A 23,889-nucleotide genomic window follows, 5' to 3' on the forward strand; every position below is an offset into this window, starting at 1 on the left:
GATGTTTTGCTCGTGTTGATGTTCGGGCCATCAAGAACACATGACGTAGACCTACATTAAGTGTAGTAAAGAGTACTAAAATGTGATATTCAAGTAGAATTACTATTACTTTATTGATGTTTCAGTTATGTACAAGTAAAAATACTCTTTAAAAAATGTAGGTCACTTTAAATGTGCTTGGACTGACTTACTTTCCCATGTCCTTATAGTATGAATGGAAAGTTTCAATCAGTGGTTCCCAAAGTCAGGGTCGGGTCGGGACTCATCACGAGACCTTTTGCTGCATTCGGCCTGCTGTCCACTTTTGCTGGAGGACAGATGGATAGAACATCAAAATATGCAGACTTTACCTTTAAAGGCAACATGACTTGTTGACTTCTGATGGTTAATCTAACCTCGCTGCAGTGATGTTGATGTGTACACTGTGACATCACTACTGGGGTTGCAACAACAACCAACATCTTTTTGGGCAGAGGTAGCGGTTTAACACATATTTTTGCAGTTAAAGCCACTACGAGTAACATGGCACGTTGGCGTCCCCTTTGGACAAAAGCGGTAGTATTTTTACGACGCCCGCTGTCGCAAAGCTGTTTTCTAGCTCGTGCCAGGCGTGCGAGTGTGAACTGAGAAGGGCGCAATATAGTGCATGTCCGTGTGTTGAAAGTGTGAGGACTCTTTTCGGCTCCGTGAGAGTGGTTTTGACACTGCATCAACTAATGCCAGTCAGTGCTACACACACCTGATTGCAATGAGTTGATGCAGCAGTGTCTAACTAACTAACTACTCTCTCTCACGGAGCTGAAAGATTACGTGTCCTCACAGAAAGCGAATGAACGAGAGACGGCAGTTAGTATGGATCACGATGAGGTAATGTGTTTGTGTTGTTGATGTAAATAATGACTATTTCAGATGATGGTTATCTGATGATGGTGAAGCAAAACAAACTTTGTGTTAGTACCAACCGCTCATTCATTTAGGAGTAAACACTGCAGTCTAGTTTCGCTCTCGTGAAATTGTATGCACGTTGCTTGGCAACGGCCTCGTCCCGCCCGTAGCCTATATCACTCTCCCTTTTAGCTTTTCTTCATTGCATTTTCTTTTTTTTCTTTGATGGTTCAGCCCCGTTATCAGTCATTATGACGACAAATAACTGTCTCAAACAAGGCTCCCCTTCCCTCACCTGGAGGGATAGGCTTCTCAAATCGCGTTGTTGCGCCACACTGAAATCTGCGACCAATACGGATATGTGACCATAGAGCCTGCACGAGCGAACCGAAAATCGGACTGGGTGTGCGACCAGACCAAAAGCAGTAATAAAAACTATATAAAAACGTCTTTCTTTGCACTGATGGTCTCGTTTGCTGTTAAAGGTCATTTATGATTATCAGAGGAAACATGAGGCTGTTTAAAAGATATTTAAATGTTACTCGTAGCCGCTTTAAACTACAGCATAGGTGGCAGTATATATAGGGAGCTTGTTACTCATTTAATCTGTTTGTTTAAATATCATCAGCTAAGCAGGTTCATTTTATAATTAACATTATTTGTATTATCAACAATGACAGTGTGCTGAAAGGATGAATCAATTGATTTATTTTTGATCATTTAAAATTTAACTTTAAATAGATAATTATCAACTTACTTTATTGCTCTGACAAAAGTAGAGAAACCATTGAATTCTTCTTCTAAATATACCGTAAATATAAAGTTATACAAATACAAGTACAAGTGACGTTTTTAATCAGCTTACCTGCAGCTGGTCTGATAACACTTTATAGACTTCAACTTAGGCTCTGGTGCTCTATTTCCTTACATGAAAAATGGATATATTATTTTAAATAATTCAAATAACCACTGGTAGGTTGATGAACAGGTGTAGTGTTGATCCAATCACACAGGAGTTTCCAAGGGCATAATTGGAGGTATCGCTGAGCTTTTGCAAGATGTTTGCATTATTGTGTCCACCCCGCTGTGCTCACATTCTGCCTGTGTGTGTGTGTGTGTGTGTGTGTGTGTGTGTATGTGTGTATGTGTGAGAGCATCTCAGGATTTGTTTGTTTAGATAAGGAAGGAGGAGGGGAGAGCCCAGGGACCGTGAGAGTCCTGACCTCCTGGCTCTGAGCCCCGCCCTCCGGCTGTGACTGACAGATAGCATCAGTGCATGGCTCCTTATCAGCTCCCCCTGCCCTCTGATCTGGGATCTGCCTCCCAGCACTGCAACCAGGAGGAGGGGAGACATGCCAAGGCAGGAGGGCACACCAACACACAGAGTTATGCACATATATGGACAGGTAGAGAGTTATGATCAGGACACGAAGTTCTGTTTTGACACGTTGTTTTCTGTGCTGTGATTTACGCTGATTTACGTTTTCTCCCACACGTTACTCAGACAATAAATCAATATAATATATTACCAGACGGGGAAAGAAAGAGAAAAAAAAACAGACAAATTTCTGTTTCACCGTAGAACCAGGCAGCTTTATTACATGGCTTCATTCTCCCCACACTTTCTCCACTTTCTCATCAGAATTAGTCATAATGAGAGTTGCTGCCAGTGGACGCCTGTGTGTGTGTGTGTGTGTGTGTGTGTGTTTGTGTGTGTGTGCGTGTGTGTGTGTGTGTGTTTGTGTGTGTGTGTGTGTGTGTGTGTGTGTGTGTGTGTGTGTGTGTGTGTGTGTGCGCGTGTTATTGCTCGTGCATAGTGGGCTGTGCTGTGTTTGCGGCCTGTGTTTGGGAGTCTCTGTAAGTCATTTGGTGTGTTTTTTGGAGGGTGGTGAGATCATGCTTTGCCACTGACACTGAACATAAAGACGCATTCAGTGCAGCGGGGACCATAGGCCAAGTCTGGAGGTACGGGGGGAAACATGGAACACACACACACACACACACACACTCTCTCTCTCTCTCTCGCTCTCTCTCTCTCTTTCTCTCTCTTTCTCTCTTAGGGCAGTGAGTGTAGAGGGCTCCCGAGGGCCAGGGGGACTATCGTTTTCCCTGTTAATTATGACCGTCTGGCAGGCTGGAAAGCAGGAAGTCAGAGAGGGAGAGATGGAAAGAGGGAGGGATGGTAGATAGATGATAGGAGGGAGAGCAGGAGGGGGGGGGGGTCAAAATAAGGGAGGAGAAGCAAAAGCCAAGAATGATGATGGGAGGAAAAAAAGGGAAAACTATAAGAGGGGAGTCCAGGAAAAAGAATGTTGGAGTGAAAGGGAGACATATCCAAATAAAACCATAGGCAGGGAGGGTTTGGGATGATAAAACCAGGTGCTTGATAAAAGGTGGAATGTCAGATTTCTGTCGTCTTTCCCGTCAGCCATGTCAGGTTTTTTAGATGTTTTTCTCTTCCCTCCGCCTGCTGCTCTCTCTCTCTCTCTCTCTGGCGTTCACTCCCTGCCTTCTGATATACAGCTTACACTCCCCGACCTCGGCTTTCGCGCAACCTTTTGACCCTTTCAGCAACACCGGCTGTGGGCCTATAACTTAGCTTTACTATCCAAACCCCTTTTGTACCATCCAACTCCTCCGATGGGCCGTTTTTCAACCGAGAATCCCCGAGAGAGAGAAAAACAAGAAGAGAAGAGTATGTATGCTGCACAGTGGTTAGTGTTTGTTGTTTAAAAAGTGAAGTGCTGTAAGGACAGTTCAGGCCAACCCCTGTGGCCAAGTGGCTACATGAGCTGAGCAGAGCAGAGTGGGCCTGGGATTTAACTGGCTCCAGGTCCAATTAGGGCCGCCTGTCGCATCTGGACACAGTTAAGAGTCAGAGTCAAAACTCACACTTCACTCCAACAGGGATCTTAAGTCACAACCTTTAGACTACATGCGTCTTACCACAAAGAGCAGAGAATATTTACTGCTCAGCAACAGTCATAACAGGGTGCCACTGATAGAATTTGAGAGAGGAGGAGAAGGCAGTGTGAGATGGAGTGAGGCAGCTGGCAGATTGTGCCAATAAGAGGTTGTTTTTTTCTCCAAGTTGCAACACTGGCTATGTTTGAGGATTTTTCTTTTGCTGAGGGAAAACAATATCTGGAAAAATTGCATGACCATGGCCAGTTTTGCCAGTTTTGCCTTTGAACATTTAAGTGTACAAACTTGGTGCCAAGAAACACAGATACAATCTTTCTTTATGTATATACCTACGAAGCAGCTACGCTGATCGCGTAAAGGTTGGACTCAAACCAAAACAATTGTTTGTGTGTGTAATTACATTGTTTTGCTCCGGAACCCTACTAATTTTGGCCAGAGAGCGATATCCCTCTTCCCCCAGCCCCCGGAGACTGGCCTCAGCCTTGGGTCTCCAGCTATCTGCCTGCTAGCCCAGCTAGCAATCCACCTGCATCAGCCTGGGCTTTGTGGGTCTACAGCTAGACCTAAAATACATTCCTAAATTGAACCTGACTGCTTCATGTATATCTGTGCTTTTAGTAGTGGTTTGCCAGTTTGGGAAATAGCGCTAACTCACACTCTTGTCTAGAGTTTGCTAAGAGGATTGATTCCATGTCTTCCAGTACATCGGAGTTAAACAGTTTGCTTAGGTAAGGTAATAAAAAAAAGTTAAGTTATTAAATCTGCATACCAGCATCTGTAAAGCTCATTGATTAACATACTGTATGATATGTTGTTCATTTATTCCAAACACAAACCAAAGCTTAAAAAAAGGCAATTGACCTCATTACATATATCTGGTGCATTGGACATATTGTTGAAATAGGCATAGCTGTGTCCCCCCTTTCCATTCCTTATGATAAACTAAGCTAACCTGCGACCTTACCAGGCCTACCTCCTAGTGGTATCTTCATATAAAATAAGAGTGGTACCAATCCCCTAATCTCACTCTCTGCAAGAAAGCTACTAAGCTTATTTCTAGAAAAAAAGAAAATAATTGAGGCTCTAGCAAGAAATGTGTTGAATTTTGAGTTTTCACTGCCTTCAAATGCAGCCCTTGTCTCTGTTCAAAGCTGAAATCCAAAACTATTAGATCATATTATGACTGTGTTTTGGTCAAGCCTTGTTAAATGTCAAGACTGACACATTTACAATAGCTGATCTCGTTGCCTGTGCACTGTAATTTCGGTGTCATTGAAGTTTACAAATCTAAAAAAAAATAAGTCTGCTCAGACTATTGCACACTGAGTAACAGACATTTTGCTATTGCTTTTTGTAATTTGGTGCATTCATTTAACATGCTATGAGCAAAGGATCACACTCCTTCCATCCTCCTCCTGATTGTCTAACTTCCTTTTCTAGATTTCGTCAGATGGCAGGCCTTCTTAAAAAGTATAAGCTTAAATATATGTCAGGCTTCGTCCTGCTGCCCCAGATTTTTTTAAAGAAATAGAAGAAGCAAAGAAGCCAAATGAAAATTGCTTCTTTGCAATCCTTTTGCACCGTGGCAACAACTAATGCATGGAACACAATTCAAAACTGAAATGGAGAGTTGCAGATTTTGGCTCCGGGGTAGAGTTGACACACTGGAAAGACATTAAGATTCAAAATCTTTGGAACAAACAAGTAAACACTGTAAATAAAAATAAACCAAACGACTTTCAAGAAACAGATGCCATGGCTGCTGCCTCAGCACAAGAACTTGCATGCAATAAAAAACAGTTGCAGAAGTCTCGGTGGAGATACGAGGCACCTCTCTGCAGAAAAAACAACGTCTAATCAGAGCAGTCACACAGCACATTCCACATCATGACACACACAGTAACTCAGCCTGAGGTCCGACCCCACCTGAGCATAGATCTCTGTCTCAACAGCACAATCACACTGGAATGAAAATCCAATAACAGACTATTACCCTCCATATCCCTCCAACACACACACACACACACACACACACACACACACACACACACACACACACACACACACACACACACACACACACACACACACACACACACACACACACACACACACACACACACAGGGCAGCATCTTGTACTTCATCGTTGCCTCGGGAGCTTCTCATATCCGGAGATTTTATTGTTCTATACTGATGTAAAGCTTGCCTTCCGTGTGTGTGTGTGTGTGTGTGTGTGTGTGTGTGTGTGTGTGTGTGTGTGTGTGTGTGTGTGTGTGTGTGTGTGTGTAAGACATCTGAAAAGTAAAAGACGGCCATAAATCTTTTATCCCTGAGTTGTACGGAGAATTTTGATCGTATGTCTGGATGTGAGGCCCAAGGCAGAGTAGGAAAGTATGTTTATTCCAGTAAGGATTGGGTACTTTATTATATACATTTTGCAACTAAATTATACCTCATTACATTTATCTGATGGTAGTAACCAACAAGTATGCGTTGCCCAATGAATATTTATGCAAAACAAACAAGTAGGTTTTACTATCTTTTTTTGGTTGAAAATCCTGCTCTCTATAGTTTTTTATAAATAAACTCACTAAAATAAAAACTAAGTAGCTACTTGTTAGTTTTGTTGCATGGTTCTTTATCTTGCTAATGGAGGTGCAAAAGTACAATAGTACGAAAACCAAAGTTTAGCTACTGTATATGGGCAGAGCCAGGCTAACTGTGTGCCAGTTTTTGCCGAATGTTTACACACATGTTGCAGACTTTGGCCCACTGTGTCAAAACTTAACACACAGGCCGAATAGGACAAAGCACATGGAGATAAACTTCTAACTTATACGGCAAAATGAAACTCTTGAAACAAAACCTAACAATCCCATCTCAAAACTGTTTCTAGCATCAAAACAATACACACATGCACTTTTGATTTACTCTTTCCTAGCAGCAACAACACACAGATGTGCTTTATGCAAAACACAGCTGTATTCAGTACTTTGGATGGTTTTTGACTTTAAAAATCTCATACAGACTTTTTTTGTGAAAGATTGATCCACTACAGTTGTTCTAGACACATGAATACAAAATGTATACGCTTCAGATTTTTTATTTTATTTTGCCATTTCAGGTTTTTGCATGAGTAAAAAAAAAAAAAAAACACAAAGACACACAAGAAATGGTACCACTAGAATGTTCTACAAAACATAGTGTTGTAGGGGAATGATTGGAAAATATTTAGGCTATGGATCCTGTCTCCTGTTGGCATCTGGCCACATCACCTCTGACACCTCATCCACGTCACAGGCAATGTCCTCCCTTGCCAAGCAATGGGGGAAATATCGCCTATATCCAACCTCTTGCAGAATTTTTTGGAAAGATTGATCCACGATATTTTCAATTAGACACATGAAGAAAATGTAGAAAAGCTTCTGAAAAAAAGTTTACATTGCAATTTCATGGTTTTGGCCAACAAAAGAAAAAAAAACAACGAATAGGTATGATCGCAGTTCAACAAGCAATTCAGTGTGTCACTATGATCTCTGAAACATTTACAGTAAAAAAAAATAATAAAATAAGTGTTGTAAGGAATGGGGCGAGTGGATTATAAATCCTTTGGATACCGCCTCCCGTTTGCGTCTGGCTACATCGCCTCATCGACATCAGATGCAATGTCATCCTTTGAGAAGCAACAGCAAAAATATTCCTGATATCCAGTCTAAATGTCCTAATTATGGAGCTCTTATGTTGTTGGGCTGGAATCTAAGACCAGCATCCTATATTGTTTGGCCATGATCTATAACATGGTCCACTATAGTGACCCTGTCTCCGTCTGTTGTCTCCTTTGTCATCATCCTCCTGCCTCTCTCTCTTGTCCTCTTCCCCTGTCTCTCTCTCTCTCTCTCTCTCTCTCTCTCTCTCTCTCTCTTGTCCTCTTCCCCTGTCTCTCTCTCTCTCTCTCTCTCTCTCTCTCTCTCTCTCTCTTGTCCTCTTCCCCTGTCTCTCTCTCTCTCTCTCTCTTGTCCTCTTCCCCTGACTCTTACTGTACTGTCTCACAAAGAAGCTGAGCTCACCTGAGGTCTATTTGTAATGCTAAGGCTCACACTGATTGGTATTATATTAGCTTTATTTTTTATTTTTCATGTGTGTGAGTCTGTGTGCTTTTCCAATTTTAGTTGTGTGTTGTATTTTAAATATATGTGTTTTCCCAATGATTGCATGAGATTTCATTTTTGAAAAATGTGTCTTATGTGAAAAACAGTGTGTAGTGTTTTGCAAGAAGTGTGTTGGAGAATTTCAAACACAGTGCAAAGCACTTATTGTGTTTGTAGGGTTGGTGCTTGTGTTTAGGGCATGGTCACCAAAGTTAGAGGTTGTGATGCTTTGGGCATAGCAACCACTATTAGTGTTTAAGCATTAGGTAAAAACTGTAACGCTAAGCTAAGAGCAGCTGCTGCTTCATCCACAAGATGTATTTAGTTCTCACTAAAATCTTGACAAAAAAAAGCCAAACATCTTATAACTCAAATTGCCAAGATAATTATCTAAGGGATGAACATTTATTTGTTTTGTCAAGCAAAACTAACAATTTGGATAATCTTTTTTGATTTTTTTTAAATGCATCATCCCAAAGCTGACAACAGGGCTGCAACATTTCCATAAAGAAGCACTATCCTGGTTATATCCTCTATAGACTTTACTATGGACAGCTTTCACCATAATGTTGGGCAAATAATAGTTCTGTTTTAAAGAAAGTTGCATTGTTGGTGTGTGGAGAATCTGGACAAATCAAACACACTGTAGCTCTTGATGCTCTAAACTTTACACCTTCAATGTTCTGGGATTCTTTGTTTCTACAGTAAATTACACCTTCTTTTTTTACAACCAAAAGTAGTTTTTCACTTTCAAGTCAGATACATTGTCAGGAATGCAAGGCTGGTGTTATTTCACTGAAGTGAAGGAGTCGTGTCCTTTTCCCTCCTCCAATGTATCTTACATAAATCATCCGCTTGAAACTGCAGTGCAGAGGTCCACAAATACCATCATTCAGTTTTCTATCAAGACATTTTCCCATGAGCTCCTTCTGTGATATGTTCTTCTTAGTTAGACCAAGAAGAAGCTATGAAAAGAAAAAAAACCCAGTCCCTGCTTTGCATCCCCAATTGGACAGCTGTGACATGTGCTCTTCAGTTTTCTTTAGCTCACAATGTTTTATTTTTTAGACGTATAATGCTAAAAAAAACATCAGGCCGTAGGAACTCCTGCATGTAGCTGTACTGTGGACCTCCTATCATGCTTCATTGAATCCTTTATTCAGATACTGCAATGTTATTATGTGTCATGAACTGGTCATGAATAGAGAAAAGGCCTTATGGGATGACACCGGGTTGGTATAGTAACACCTGTTGTTTGAATGTCTGGTTATTGTAATGAGCTGAACCGTGACTGAAGGTGTTTGTGCAGCGACCAGCGGCACACATTGCTCCTGTTAGTGCAGATGAACCCTGAAACTCCCACCGAGCATTAAGTTGTTGTTGTTTTCACTGAAAAATTCCCTTTGTCCCTTGTTTTTTGGGTTTCTTAATAACTTTCCCACATGTCCAAAGATTTATCGGTTGCTGTTATCATTTTACTACGGTCTTTCGCCGGCCGTGAAGTGATGACTCCATAACATGAAAGCGATAGGGGACGTAATTCATCTGAAGACCTAAAAACACAGTGAAATGGCAGCACTGTGACGCAACAAATTGCAAGTAGAAACACGTCATCGACCCGCATCATCCATCTGCACCACTTTCATGTTTTGAAATGCAGCAAAACAAAAAAACAAGCTTTGGCTGGAGCTGCAAGACAGTTCTTTTAGTGGCCCTGTTTTTTTCTTCAACTAAGTATAAAGGGGCCTACATTGTATTCTGCATCATTTCACATCATATTCCGATTGGTTGGCTTGTAGCAGGGAATGTAGAAGCAAAATATAACATAGTATATGTTGGTCTGGTAGATTTAAGGTGTCATTATGCGTCTACTGAGGTGCGTGTCTGATACTGTGGTGGTGGTGGGGTCCAGTGCACATCATGCAGTGATTAGCCAGCTGTGCAGAGATGGGAAATTGAGCAGGGTTTTCTCTTTTGCAATTTTTTCATGCAATTATCTCACTTTCCCCCGTGCCTTAGAGGTAAGATTGTCCAAAACGGCGTGCTATTATCCCCACATATTTAAACGATTATCCTGTCTCACTCCTGTCTACCACACCTGGCTTTTCAAGTCGCCCTTCGTCTTTGAATGTGTTCGTCTGGAACAGCTATGAACATCTTTGCCTTCAGATGTGGTCAGAGGACAATTTGTACAAATAACTTCATTTTGATCATAACAACACCTTTCTCAGACTGTGGTCTTTGGTCGTCAAAAAGGTCCAACGAAAAGGCAGTGGCCTTTTATTTACCACAGAATGATCTACTGTAGATCTGCTGTTATGAACCGACTACCAAAGGGTTTGTTTTGTTTTTGTTTTTCAAATCTTGGGCGGCCTTCAAGTTCAGCTGAAGCCATGATTACACTTCAGCAGTCTGATATATCCAAACATTAAGTGTGCAGAGCAAAGTGAAACTTCAGTGGATACCAACTTTTTATGAGGTATCAATGGTAGGAGCAGGGGAAACAATGAAATGAGATCCAGGGTGTCCAGTATCACAGCCATGTGTTTGAAGCAAAAAACTACATATGGACAGACAGGAGGAATGATTACAATGATGTATATAGCACTTTCAATGCACATGTGTACAGGTTGCCTCTTCTGTCTTTCTTTCATGAATGTGAGAGTGAACTCGTGCTGATTTAGTACTCCTCTGCACCACAAAGCCCAAGAGTGTATGTGTGATTCAATCTGGTTCTGTCACACTGAGGAAGTGACACAGCTGCTAAGGTCAGCAGGATACTGAGAGGGAAGGAGAGAGTGGGTCGTTGTCATGGCGCCCAGCTCAACAATGGAGCGAGGAGGTCGCAGTAGAGACTGTGCGTCGCACAGTTGAGACCCTCGAGGAAAAATCACCTCAAACTACAGACACACACACACACACACACACACACACACACACACACACACACACACACACACACACTCCAATAATGACACACACTGGACAAATTCAATCACACCTGACAGTCGACACCCAAAAACTCATCGAGCTCCAACTCCATCTTACTCCATGCTTTGTTGGCCAGGCGCACAAATCACACCACATCCCCACACACCGCTGACACTCCGGACTCTCCTTCTCTCTCTCCATTACTTTCATAACAACATTTATAATCATCTACATGACAATCTGTGTGGGGCTCCATAGTGAGACTCGGGGGTGACAGGGGTTAGCACTGAAGGGAAGCGTTGCATGCTGGGATTGCGGCCTGCTGAGAGAGTGGCATTCTGGGAGGCGGTGTCCTGCGGGCAGGGCCTCTGGGGGATGCAGTATGGTTAATAGGCCTTTCATGGCCGGCCCACAAAGCCTTTTGTCCCGAGCTAATTCATCCAGCACTGCATGGAGAGATGGAGAGGGGGGAGGGGCACCGTGGTGAGTATTCTCCTTTTTTTAGGGGTTGGGAGTCCCAATTTTTCTCTCCTCTTCCATCTCTACTTTGCAGTGCAGTGCAGGGTGGCGCTATAGTGTGAGGGAGCCACATACAAACACAGAGCCCACTGCTCGGTAGCAACAACACCAAAACATTGGCAGGGCCTGCAAAGTTCTGGCAAACTGCAGCACAACACTGGAAAAACTCACACACGATTAATGACTCCATGAAAACATCTCCAAGCTGGAATAACCTGCTGTGCATGACGAGGGTGTGGAATTATTAATGTGGATTTTAATAAACTGAAAAGCCCCCAAAAAGTCCCAACATTGTGTCTGTTCACATCCAAAAGACACTTCCACCTGAACAAGAGCAGCAGGTGTCATAAAAGGCCGCATCTTGTCAGTGAATGGAGCCACAGCGGGGTTGCAATAACCCCTCAGGTGCATCATGGTGGGAGTTCCCACATTCACAGAAGCAAGACGCGGCGGTTTCCCACCAACAGACCCCCACTATCAAACCCTGTGATCTCGGAATAGTCAGTTATTAATGAAGTGGACAGGAACGGCTCCCCTCGTTTCAAAGTGTGCTGATTGAAGTGGAGAAGAGAATTCCAGAGAGAGCACATGGGAGGGGGGGGGGGGGGTCGAGCTGTGATCACTGTGTGTGTGTGTGTGTGTGTGTGTGTGTGTGTGTGTGTGTGTGTGTGTGTGTGTGTGTGTGTGTGTGTGTGTGTGTGTGTGTAAGCTGTCCAGTCCTGACTGGACTAGTCCAGTCCACAACAACACAACACAGCACAGCTGCACTGAAGGGCCTGCAGGCTTCAATGGTCGGGGGTCAATACAAACTCTTTGGGGACCAACGCATACCAAATCAGGGGGAACAGAGCAGGAGGAGGGGGAGGGGGCGCACTTTTCTCCTCCAGGACACCGTAGTTGTGAGGAAATAAAGTTGGAGTCGGAGTATTTTCTTCTAAAATGTACATATCTTGCTTTATAAATAGTGCATCGTGGTTCTTGTTTTACGCAAAACCTCTGCAAAGTCCTCGTGGTGTTGTGAGTCGGGATCTGTGGTCTGGAGAAACGGCGGTGCAGCAGTAACCCGGTTCTGGGATTTTGGGAGCCAGTCCCTATTGTTCAGATCCCTCCTCCTGCTTGGGAAGTGGGAGGACCCGAAAAGGCGTCGCAAAAAGGAGAATTGTTTGAGAGCTCAGTCATCCAAAAACGGCCTTTCAATGTGAGAACTTGGGGAGCCGAAGAAAATGTCGGTGGCATCGCAGTAAATTACTAAAGCAGCGAGGCTTTAGAGGGAAAGGAGAAGAAGAGAAGTAACATTTGCCGTTATTTGGGATTAAAAACTCACCGCAGAAGAGAGGCACAAGGAGGATCGGGCGGTTACAACGTGGTGTGAGCACCAAATACAGAAGTTTTGGTGAGTTTTTATCCCTTCATGCGGTCCGTGTTTTTGCGTTGTTACGCTTCGTATTACCATGTTTTTACAAAGTTATAGATACATGTAGAAGTTTGCTGTTTGTTGCAGCCTAACGAAAGTATTTTACCAACTCAGATGTTACTTCACTTTAAGAGAAAGTTTTCGATTTTGTGTTGGTTAACTTACTTATAGTTAATGCTGGTCTCTATACTTTGCTAGCCGCATTTGTTTTGTTTTTTCCACTTATTGGCGGACGTAAACTATGCTACAAACTCTCTAATGCACATCTTTGTGTTTTGGATGGTCGTTTGTGCGTAATTGGCGCCCGGTTTGGTTACTTTTATTAAAAGCGTTAACTTTGTTGTCGGACTTAGCCTGTTGCTGATTGGATGAGCTCCGGGTCCCGTATTTTCCCCAAGTTTACCTTAATTTTTTCTGCCATTATCTGCCGACTTTTCCAGAGCGATGGGCTACAAATATGTGGAGGGGGATCCGATTTATGTGACACGTCGCGCAAAATCCATATTTGTGTTTTTTGAGAGATACGTGCGTTTTTTTCTTCCAGGAAAAATGCCTCTGCGCTTTTGAAGGCCGCAGCCTATAGTCGCTCCCATAGGGTAACAGAAAACAGACATGGTGAACTCTGCCAGATTTACCCCCCACATTATCACCGAGCAGTGCAGCAATGTACTGGTAGGTTGGGGAACAGTGACCATTTTAGGGAAAGCAACAACAATGAATGATCAGCCTAGTTTCTGAATGACTCCAACTGATATACTTTACTATATTGTTATTACACCATAGGCTAGATCCCATAGTTTCTTAATGCAGAAGGTGGCCTGCTCAGATTGTATTGTTGGCACAAAGAAACCCATAACAACTCTACCTGAGTGCATTTCTGTAGTCCCCACTCCACCCCCCAAAACCAAATCTGGTGTCAGAATAACCTAATTAAAGCCTCCTATAAACTGACAGCTGCCTGGAGCAGCCAGGAATGCAGCATCTTGCCTCTACTGTATGTCAGGAGAGTCTCTCCTCATTTCATGTTTCTTAAATGAGAAAATGTTTGTCTTTATCCCCGGGCTGCTAATGAGTTGTTGGGTCGGGGGGTGTCACTTCAGTCACCTTGGGGGCCGGAGTACAGAGAGACAGAGGAGGGCTATGGTGGGTGCACTGCACACGGACACAAGGACTGAGTGAGTGCCCGCAGCAGGAACAGCCGCAGGGGCTCAAGTTTCCAACCCCAGGTGTTGTTTTGTTGTTTTGGATTACATTTAGCCTCCGCCGCCTTTGCCTCGCATGGAGTAGCCAGTGACAGACATGGCATCAGACAAGAGGGCCCGATTGTTACCCCCCTCCGCTGAATCAATGTCACTTGGATTAAAAGTCGAAACAAATGGGCCCCGGCCTCCCTCCAATCAGGCGCACAGCTTATGAGGGAATTAATTGGTCTCAGTAAGAAGAAGGAGCCTCTTGTTGGTTGTTTGATGGTTGTTGTTGATCATCTCTGGCTGTCGGGCGGATCAAAGTTTTAGACTAATTGATTCCAGTCTGATTATCTGCCTGTGTCTCACACTGTTTGGCCTCCTCTTTGATTAGCGATGCAGAGCCTGGGAACCCCACAATGTCACCAGCTCATTATCAGTCTCCAAGTATGTGACACACGTATAACAGAATATTTCAACGCATATGGAGCTACTGCAAACTGTAACTATTATATTTTGAATCCTACAGTCTCACTTTAGGGGAAAAGACAATAAAGACCATACAATAAAGTGGACCCAGTTCATTGCTGGATACCACAGTTACACTTGCACTGGAATCCCTATGAGTGTTTTCATGTTTTTAGTTCAAGATGTTATACTGAGTGCTTGCAGTTCATGCAGTTTTCCTTTGACACTTAAGTACAACAGAGAATTTATCAGCAGCCATTTTGAGGATCTGCTGCTTTTCCTTGTCGTTTTCTATCATAACTTTGGATTTTGGACTGTTGCTTGCAACGAATAAGAAGTTTGAAAGTTGTCACCTGGGGCTCTGAGAATCTGAGACATCATTAGACTGATTTACTGAAAGTAATTGTTAGTTGCAGCCACAAACCACAGTAAAAGTAGACTAGATCCATTATCGAATACCACAGACACACTTTCATTCCCTATAGGAGTATTTTAATATTGTGTTATTGTTCCATACAGCACGTTGTGATGAATGAAATCATGTCGAGCTGTGGATGCAGGCCACAACAACAGCTATAGCTACTTAAGGAGGCCTGCCAAAATCCTACCTAAACTATAATTGTGAATACCTGTAGGTGAAAATGGACCTGAAGCCCAGGACAGGAAACCCACTTTATTGTCTTTTTGTTATAGAGATTGATACAGTATGTGTCAGGATTTTGAAGCCATTTTTTGTCTTACTAATTTTTACCGGCTAGACCTTTTTTTTAACAATGTGGCTGGAACTTAAAATGATCTTTAATTGATCTTGGTTACCTGCCAAACAGAGATGTAGCGGAGCCAGAAACGCTGGTGGATAGATTTTCATCCCATCTATAGGAGCTGAGTTTTCATGTGTGTTCATAGCTTGTAAAGAAAAAGTTACTGTGTGGATTTAGGTGTGCGGCCAATAGCAGGAGAGTTTCTCACTCGTATCTTAATTCGCCGTCTCTGCCACATTGAACTATGACGTAAGTACAAGTGGGAGGGTAGGATTTAACTTGTGCGGCCTGGTGTGTTTTTACATCTGGCCGTGCACCAAAAGTCTTTGGATTGGGATGGATTTCAAGATGCATTTTGGAGATTACAAAACCGCCAGAAGTTCCATGAGGAGGACTGCTGTTACTGCTTCAGTTTCGTGTTTGTGAGCCAAAGTTCCCGAGCCATTGTTATTGTAGAGGGTGTAACATTGGCGTTAATTGACAAAAGAGGAAAAAAATCCTTCCTGAGGGCAAGCTTTCATCTCTTTGACGGCGGGTACACTCATGCAGTCATAACAGCCTGCAGGCAGAATCTGTGGGCCTTTGCTGCACGTGTGTGTGTGTGTGTGTGTGTGTGTGTGTGTGTGTGTGTGTGTGTGAGAAAGCTCCTGTCCAATCAGGATTATCTGTTTGGCACTGGAATGTATTGCTTGTCACTAACTCACTCACCTGGTTAGTCGTTTTGAGGTGGGAGTAGTTTGCACTTTATAACTCTGACTGCAAGACTTTTTTCAGGGTTAAAGTACTTTTCATAAACCTAGCAATTCGAACACACTTATCGCCAACTAAGGCCTCCTCATTTCCTGGAGCCGGACATTATTGGCCTGTTGACCTACGTTGCGTTAGTCGTCCAGTGCAGACATATTGGAGGCTTGAGGGCTTCGGGAGGGTTCCTGTGTCCAGCCATTGGATAACCAGAGAGAGGGACACCTGGGCCGGCAGGTGGCCGGGGTCCAGGCCCCCTCCCATGGGGTTGCATACCTCTCTCCTCCTGATCCTCTCTGTCAGAGCCAGAGAGAGAGAGAGAGGGAGAGAGAGAGAAGAGGAATGTGAGGTTAGAAAAAGGGAGGGAATAGTGAAGGAGAAAGTTCTGACAGGGAGTTGGAAAAGGCTTATTAAACAGTCCATGATCAAACAGAGGGAGATTATTGAGACGGGAATCAAGACCAACTGAACGTGAAGAATCAAGAAAGAAACCAGAGGAGAGACTGTTGCAAGAGGACATAGTATATGTGCAACTTTTCATGGTCTTCTTCAGGGCTCTAATAATACTCTGAAAACCTTATGGGGATGAGCGTCTGGTTTAGACCTATATCATGAATACAATCATGCTTTTCCCTCCGTTGTTAACTGCCTAATAGAGATTATCCAAAGCCTTTAAACCGGCTGAGTTGATTTGTTCCACTACTTAAAGTAAAAGTTAAGAAGCTCTTGATTGGATAATGAAGTTACAGAGGCCATACTCTCACTCTCACTCTCTCCTACACACACACACACACACACACACACACACACACACACACACACACACACACACACACACACACACACACACACACACACACACACACACACACACACACACACACACACACACACACACACACACACACACACACACACACACACACACACACACACACTCACACTCACTCACATTGTGAGTGCTGTTAGATCATTGATCAACTCCAGACTTGGGTAAAAAAAGCAGCGTGTGTGTGTGTGTGTATAGACAAATAGCCCTGTGTGTGCAAAGCAGATATTTGGACAAAGATTAGGGGGTGTTATTACGAGCCAAAAGCAACCCAGACGCTCTAATAGATCATTCACATACAGGCACAAGATTGCACCCGGACTGGGGCTGAATTTAAGCCTCGGTCACTCACTCTTTTTCCCCGTTTCCCATCTCTGATTACGCACTTCTCTGGAAATGCGTCTCATTTTGGTTAGCGTTAATAGACTTGTTCAAGCTCTACCAATGCAACATAACTCCTATACTATAACCTTTATAACATGCTGGCGTATTAAGTGCGTAATGTGCTCCTGTCTAGAGCATGTACGAACAAAACAATAAAAAAGCTCCACAGAGACAAAAAAACGTCAAGGAGTCTGGGTTTGCGTTCCAGACCTTCAACCAATAATCAGATTTAAAGTGTTGCCCCAGAGAAGAGGAAAAAAACTCATCATTCAAGAATGTCAAACTGGCAGGAGAAGACATGATTCAACAGAATAAATCACTGGGCACCAGATTAGTTCGTTATTGGGCCCCGGAGGTTATCGCAACTGGAATTTTCCATCGACAGTGCTCCTCTCTTCCTTCCAAAGTGTGTGTGTGTGTGTGTGTGTGTGAGAGAGAGAGGATTCATTTTATATTTCTGAGCCTTTCCCCTGTAGGATAATGTACTTCTGTGGCTGTGAGTGACATGACAAATGGCAGCTCTGCTTAACTCTCTCTCTCACAGTCTCACAGTCTCATATACACACACACACACACACACACACACACACACACACACACACACACACACACACACACACACACATACACTCACAACCAGCTTCTGACACTGAGAGCTCTCTCTTTGAAACGAGCCTCCTCCAGCTGTTTCTCCTCCTTGAGAGTCCTCTTTCAGACCAGCAGCTTTTGGCTTTACAACCGTGGAGCAAGCGAGGTCAGCGTCAGTTGCACCATCTCTCAATACGCAGATGACGCCCCACACTCCCTTGCATTTTTCTGTTTCATTTCCTGCCTCTTATCTATTTTTCTAATTCCTCCCCTTATATCTGTTTATCCTATAACTTTCTCCTTTGGCCGTTTCATAAAACTTTTTAAAAAATGTTTACAGCCTTTCTCCATTCCCTCATCTCTCTTTCCGTCCTCCCCCCTTTCCTCCTCTCTTTCTGCCTTATCTCAATTTCCTAATGCGCCCTTGTATCTGTTTTTCATATAATATTTCACCCTCTCTGCTTTTCTCTTCCTTCCTACGTCTCCCACTGAGAGTTGTCGAGCCAGTGGCCCCTCCCCCCCCCCCCAAAAAAAAAAAAACTCCTCTCCTGGTTCCTGCTGAATAATGGGGAGAAATTGCTCTTGATTTATAATTGGTTCCATTCACTCTGATGCATGAGCTGCCAAAGGGAATTGGGGTCTGCTTTCACCCCCCTTACGTACCTCCCTCCCCCCACTCACTCACTCCCTCCCTCCTTACACACAGGAACACACAAGGCGCAGGCTGCCTATATGTACAGCTATGAAAGTCTATATGAGCATGCGTGAATGCCGCAGCGTGTGTGTGTGCAGTTTATCTCTTGGGCCGCGGATAAGTGGTAGCTTGTTTTTTTGCGTGTTGACATTTGGTGTTGGAAAAACTTCCTGAGGTCTACATATTTATGGGCCTCTGTGAGTATACTTTTTACCATGTAATAGGAGTTTGTGTGATTGCTTGCCTATGTGTCATTGTGTGTGTGCGTGTGTGTGTGTGTGTGTGTGTGTGCAGGGAAAGAATGGTTGTGGCTAACTGAAATATGTAGCTGCATGCATGTGTTTGTGTTTGCTTGTTTTGATGAGCACTGTGAAATACTGCATGATGTTAGTTAGTTTTCCAGTAGTGTGTTGAAGAATTTGAAGACTCACACAAACTGTATATTTTTTAGCACTAATGACGTCTTTAAATGTCCTGAACCCTGTAAAAACAGAAAGTTAAGTGTTTGTTGCATGTATGATCATACCAAACATGTACAGTGTGTGTAAAGGTTTTTTAAGTGTTAGAGTTCAGAAGTTTTTTTGGTCCATCCTCTATTAGATTTGATAGTCTAGTCTAGTATTGTTTAGACAATTCTTTATTTTTACTATTCCTTCTATCTATCCAATATTTATTTCTTGCTTTCTTTCCATCTTATTATCTTCAGTGTCCACCCAGTCATCTTTCCTTCTACGGCCCATATCTCTCTGCTTTTAATCGTCCATCTATCCACCCTGTCTTCTGTTGTATGACTTCCATCCATCTTTCTTTCTTGCTTTCCTTTCTTTCCATCCATCCATCATCCTTCGATCCTTCTTTGATACATCCCATTTGGAATTGCTTCTTTCACTCTTATTATCTAGGTATTTAGGTATTTATTTATTTGCACACACTCAACACACTCAACAATTACATTAACACATGTAAAGATTAAAAGAGTATGTGCTGGAGAGGTCAGAAACCCGAATGGCCTTATCGAGTGACCTCACCATTTTATATATTAACAAAAAAAATATATATAAAAAAACAAAAAAAAATATATATATATAAATCTATCCATATTAATCTATCTTTCCTTTTATCCATCCATCTTGGCTTTGTTCTTTTTCTTCCATTTCTATCCTTTATCTATGTATCTTTTGGTCTTTCTTGCCATCCTTCCTTCCCTCCTATTTGATTGGCTAGTGGTACCTACCTACATCCTTGTCTGGTCCATGTATCTATCTGGCTCAAACTCCCCTGTTCCCATGGCCCCCGGTGGGCACACTGGCATCCCACACCAGGCCGAGGAATGTGGGTGGGTGTGTTCGCCGCGGCACGGTAATTAGCTCTCCGTGGTTAATTCAGCTTCGTTATCTAAATTATGCAAATGCTTTGGTGCCTAATTGATTAGAACGCCCCCTCCTCTACACGGCAGGCCCTGTCCAGATCCCTCTCGTTAATCCTCGAGACGCTCTGTAGCTCGTTAGTGTGGGTTTGGGGGCTGAAGAAGGGGTTGGACGGGCATATAGCTCCTTAATACTTTGTGAAGCGTGTGCATTAGTCTGTGTGTGTGTGTGTGTGTGTGTGTGTGTGTGTGTGTGTGTGTGTGTGTGTGTGTGTGTGTGTGTGTGTGTGTGTGTGTGTGTGTGTGTGTGTGTGTGAGAGTATTATGAAGTAGGAGGGGGTACATTCTCAGCCTCGTTAGGGATGCTTAGATGCTTTTGATGTGTAATTTTATGGCATGAGAACGAGTGATGGTCTCGAGTGGAGGATTTGGACTGAGCCCCTCTCCACCTGTTGGGCTTTGCTTCCATGCCAAGATAAGACTGGAGGAGGTTTCTCTTGTGTCCGTGCAAAGCTTGTGAGAGATGGATGGGAATCGATAGAGGATTTGTCCTCTGCCAAGTTTTTGCTTGTGTGAAGTGCTAAAGTGAAGATTCTCCACCTCAGTTTACATTTTCCATGGTGCTTCCATGAAGTTAGACACAGTTGAATCTCGCTCGCTATATTTCTTCATATCTTCCTATCATTTTTGACCCAATGATACGTGGCAGATACATTTAACGTATCTCCTCGTTTTTTGTAAAAGTCAATCACAATCAATAATATACTGTATACTTTTAAAGATATTTTTTGCAATGTTTCGCTTTATTAGACAGTTTGGTGAGATAGAGTTGAAATGGGGCAAAGAAGGGAGGACATGCGTTGGAGATAACCAACCACCGTATGCATTCGAAACCAGTTCTGATGCGATGAGGACTGAGCCTCTAGGGGGACGCTCTAACCACTACACTACTAGCGCCCCCATAATCAATAATTGATAACAACATCAGTGTTCTTATTGAAGCCTGTTTGATGTTTTGGAATTCAAGAAAACCTAGCTTGTTTCCTATTTAAGGCTGAAAGCATTAATCAGTTTGTGGATCAACCAAGGTTTATGTGATTAAATCATTAATCATGGAATGTATCAAATGTTAAGATATGCTACTTTTCTTGTTTTTCTACCATTGTAGATTGAATTACAGTTCAAATATTTTGTCACTTAATCAGTCAGTCAATGGACAGAGAATATAAATAGGAAGCTAATAAATCATACATTTTGAAGTAAAAAGGCCTACAATTATCTTTTTCAGTTTCTCAAATGTTAGAATTAATAAAAGCTCTATCTCTGATCCTTTCCCTCTCCTCGTTGCCTTCTTGTTGCTCTCTCCTCGTGTGATGCTCGGTAAGCCGGCTGCGTTGTCGATTTGTTAAAGCAGCCTCCCCGTCCTCCTCTGCTCCGGCCAAAACAGAGAGACCAGCATACAGATTGACTGAGTGAGGGGAAAATATGTTGGGACACTCAGCGACGCTCTCACACACGCTCTCTCAAACACACCCTCTCATTGACGAGGCCCTGCTCTCTCCTCCTGCTCGCCCGCCAGTTGACATCCTCTCTATTAATTTGAGTAGCCGTTCTGCTTTCCCAGTCAACCTCTCCACCCCCCCCCCCCCCCACACACACACACTCTTACTGCCTCCACAAACCCCCTTCACCCATCTCACATCAATCCATAAAGGCATTGAACCCCCCTCCCTCCTAGCCTCCCCAAAACTCTCCACACACTACTCTCAAACCCTCATGGTCATTGAGCCCCCCTTCCTTCTCTTTGGTCATTGAGCAGGGCCCATCAGCTCTTCCCCGGGCCCTTCAGAGCAGCGTCTCCCCTTTCTCCAGGGGTCCGCGGGGTCTTTGTCCATGCACCGGCTCACTGCTTTACAATGACTCTCCACTCTATTAAGGTGCGTTCTGCCTGTTAGCGTCGCCAGGGGCAACCGGCCTCCCGCATGGCAGCTATGCGGCATGGCATTGTGGGCCCTGGGCCCGAGCGGGGCATTTGAACCCCCGGCACTCCTCACACTTGACACCGCATGTGTTTATCTAAAGGGGGGGCTTTGTGGTGTTTGGAGAACCTCGAGGAGAGGGAGGGGGAGGGGTAAGGCACAGGGTGTAAATAGACGTAAAACCAGGGTAGAGAGGGAGGGCGAGAGGGGACTTTGGCAAAGTGCTAAATATTCAACAGCTCAGCTCCTCAGAAGGAGTTACTACCCTGCTACCCCTCCACCACCATGACCCCACCTTCCCCTCCTGTGTGTCCTCTTCATGCCAGAAAGCAGATGGAATGTGAGCGCTCAGGGAGGAGGCTCCAGTTTGGTTTTATCCAATTAGCAGGGTTGTCAAAATGAATTTATCCACGGAGGCAGGGGGACAATGGGGACTGGCAGTGGCCCCGGGAAGCAGGGGCCCTGGTGTCCTTACTTAGCACGCTCACAATGAACTTCTGTCAAGTGACTCTCTCACACAGCGACATATAAGGCACTGGCATACCTACACTCACGATGCATGCCTGCACACCACCACACCACAGGCTTCACCCGAGTCCCCTCAGTGACATATACACCAAACATGGATACACGCCACTGTCTTCAGAGGTTTTTTAAGTTGGGGTCCAAAGTCCAAATCACACCGCAAGTGTTCACTACCAAAATACAAGTCTAGATGCCTTCGTGTCTCTGAATATTTACCATTAAAATGACAGACTTTGAATATGTTCTAGTTTTAACGGTAGGGGATGCACCAATCCAGATGTACAGTCATATGAAAAAGTTTGGGAACCCCTCTCAGCCGGCATTATAATTGACTCTGCTTTCACACAATAAAGATAAAAGTGGTATGTCTTTAATTTACCAGGAACAGCTAAGTACTGGGATGTTTTCCAAACAAAGATTTTTTGAAAAGCAGTATTTAGTTTTATGAAATTAAATAAAATGTGAAAAACTGCTGTGCAAAAATATGGGAACCCTTGTGGTCTTGCTGATTTTAATGCATGTAACAGCATGTAAAACTGAGGACTTTAAACACAAAATTGGTTGGATTATGTTGTTAAGCCTTGAACATCATATATAGGTCTGTTTAATCATGATAAAAGGTATTTTAGGTGCCTAAATGCAAGTTCCACTTCTCTTTGACTCTCTGCAGAAGTGAGACAGAATGCGATCATCAAAACAGCTCCCAAAAGATCTTAAAAACAAAGATTATTCATTGTCATGGTTTAGCAGAAGGCTACAAGAAGCTTTCCCAAAGGTTTCAATTGTCAATTTCTACTGTAAGGAACGTTGTCAGGGAATGGAAGGACACAGGCACAGTTGCAGTTAAACCCAGGTCTAGCAGACCAAGAAAAGTACAAGAGCGGCATATGCGGCGGATTGTGAGAATGGTTGCACACAACCCAAAGATCACCTCCAAAGACCTGCAAGAACATCTGGCTGCAGATTGTGTATCTGTACATGGTTCTACAATTCAGTGCAATTTGCACCAAAACATCTGTATGGCCAGGTGATGAGAAGGAAGCCCTTTCTGCGCCCACGCCACAGATACAGTTGCATGGAGTATGCAAAAGCTCATTTAGACAAGCCAGCTTCATATTGGAAGAAAATGCTTTGGACTGATGAGACAAAAATTAAGTTATTTGGTCTTTATAAAAAGCAGATGTTTTGGTGCAAATTGCGCTGAATTGTTGAACGATGTACAGATACACAATCTGCAGCCAGATGTTCTTGCAGGTCTTTGGAGGTGATCTGTGGGTTGTGTGCAACCATTCTCACAATCCTCCACCTATGCCGCTCCTGTTTTTTTCTTGGTCTGCCATGCCTGGGTTTAACTGCCACTATGCCTGTGTCCTTCCATTTCCTGACAACGTTCCCTACAGTCGAAATTGACAATTGAAACCTTTGGGAAAGCTTCTTGTAGCCTTCCCCTAAACCATGACAATGAACAATCTTTGTTTTTCAGATCTTTTGGGAGCTGTTTTGATGATCCCATTCTGTCTCACTTCAGCAGAGAGTCAAAGAGA

The 23,889-nt window shown here is 43.4% G+C and overlaps 1 protein-coding gene across 1 annotated transcript in view; it reads left to right on the forward strand.

The window, feature by feature from the left end:
- Positions 1-12,597: 12,597 nt before the first annotated feature.
- The window catches only part of boc (BOC cell adhesion associated, oncogene regulated), a 29,691-nt gene continuing 18,399 nt past the window's right edge, over positions 12,598-23,889 (forward strand). Inside the window, exon 1 of the mRNA XM_080050516.1 lies at positions 12,598-12,802. The gene's annotated coding sequence lies outside the window, so the exon portion shown is untranslated. The remainder of the gene's footprint in view (positions 12,803-23,889) is intronic.

This window comes from Ammodytes marinus, assembly GCF_949987685.1.
Source record: "Ammodytes marinus genome assembly, chromosome: 21".
In the NCBI taxonomy this organism is placed as follows: Eukaryota; Metazoa; Chordata; class Actinopteri; order Uranoscopiformes; family Ammodytidae; genus Ammodytes; species Ammodytes marinus.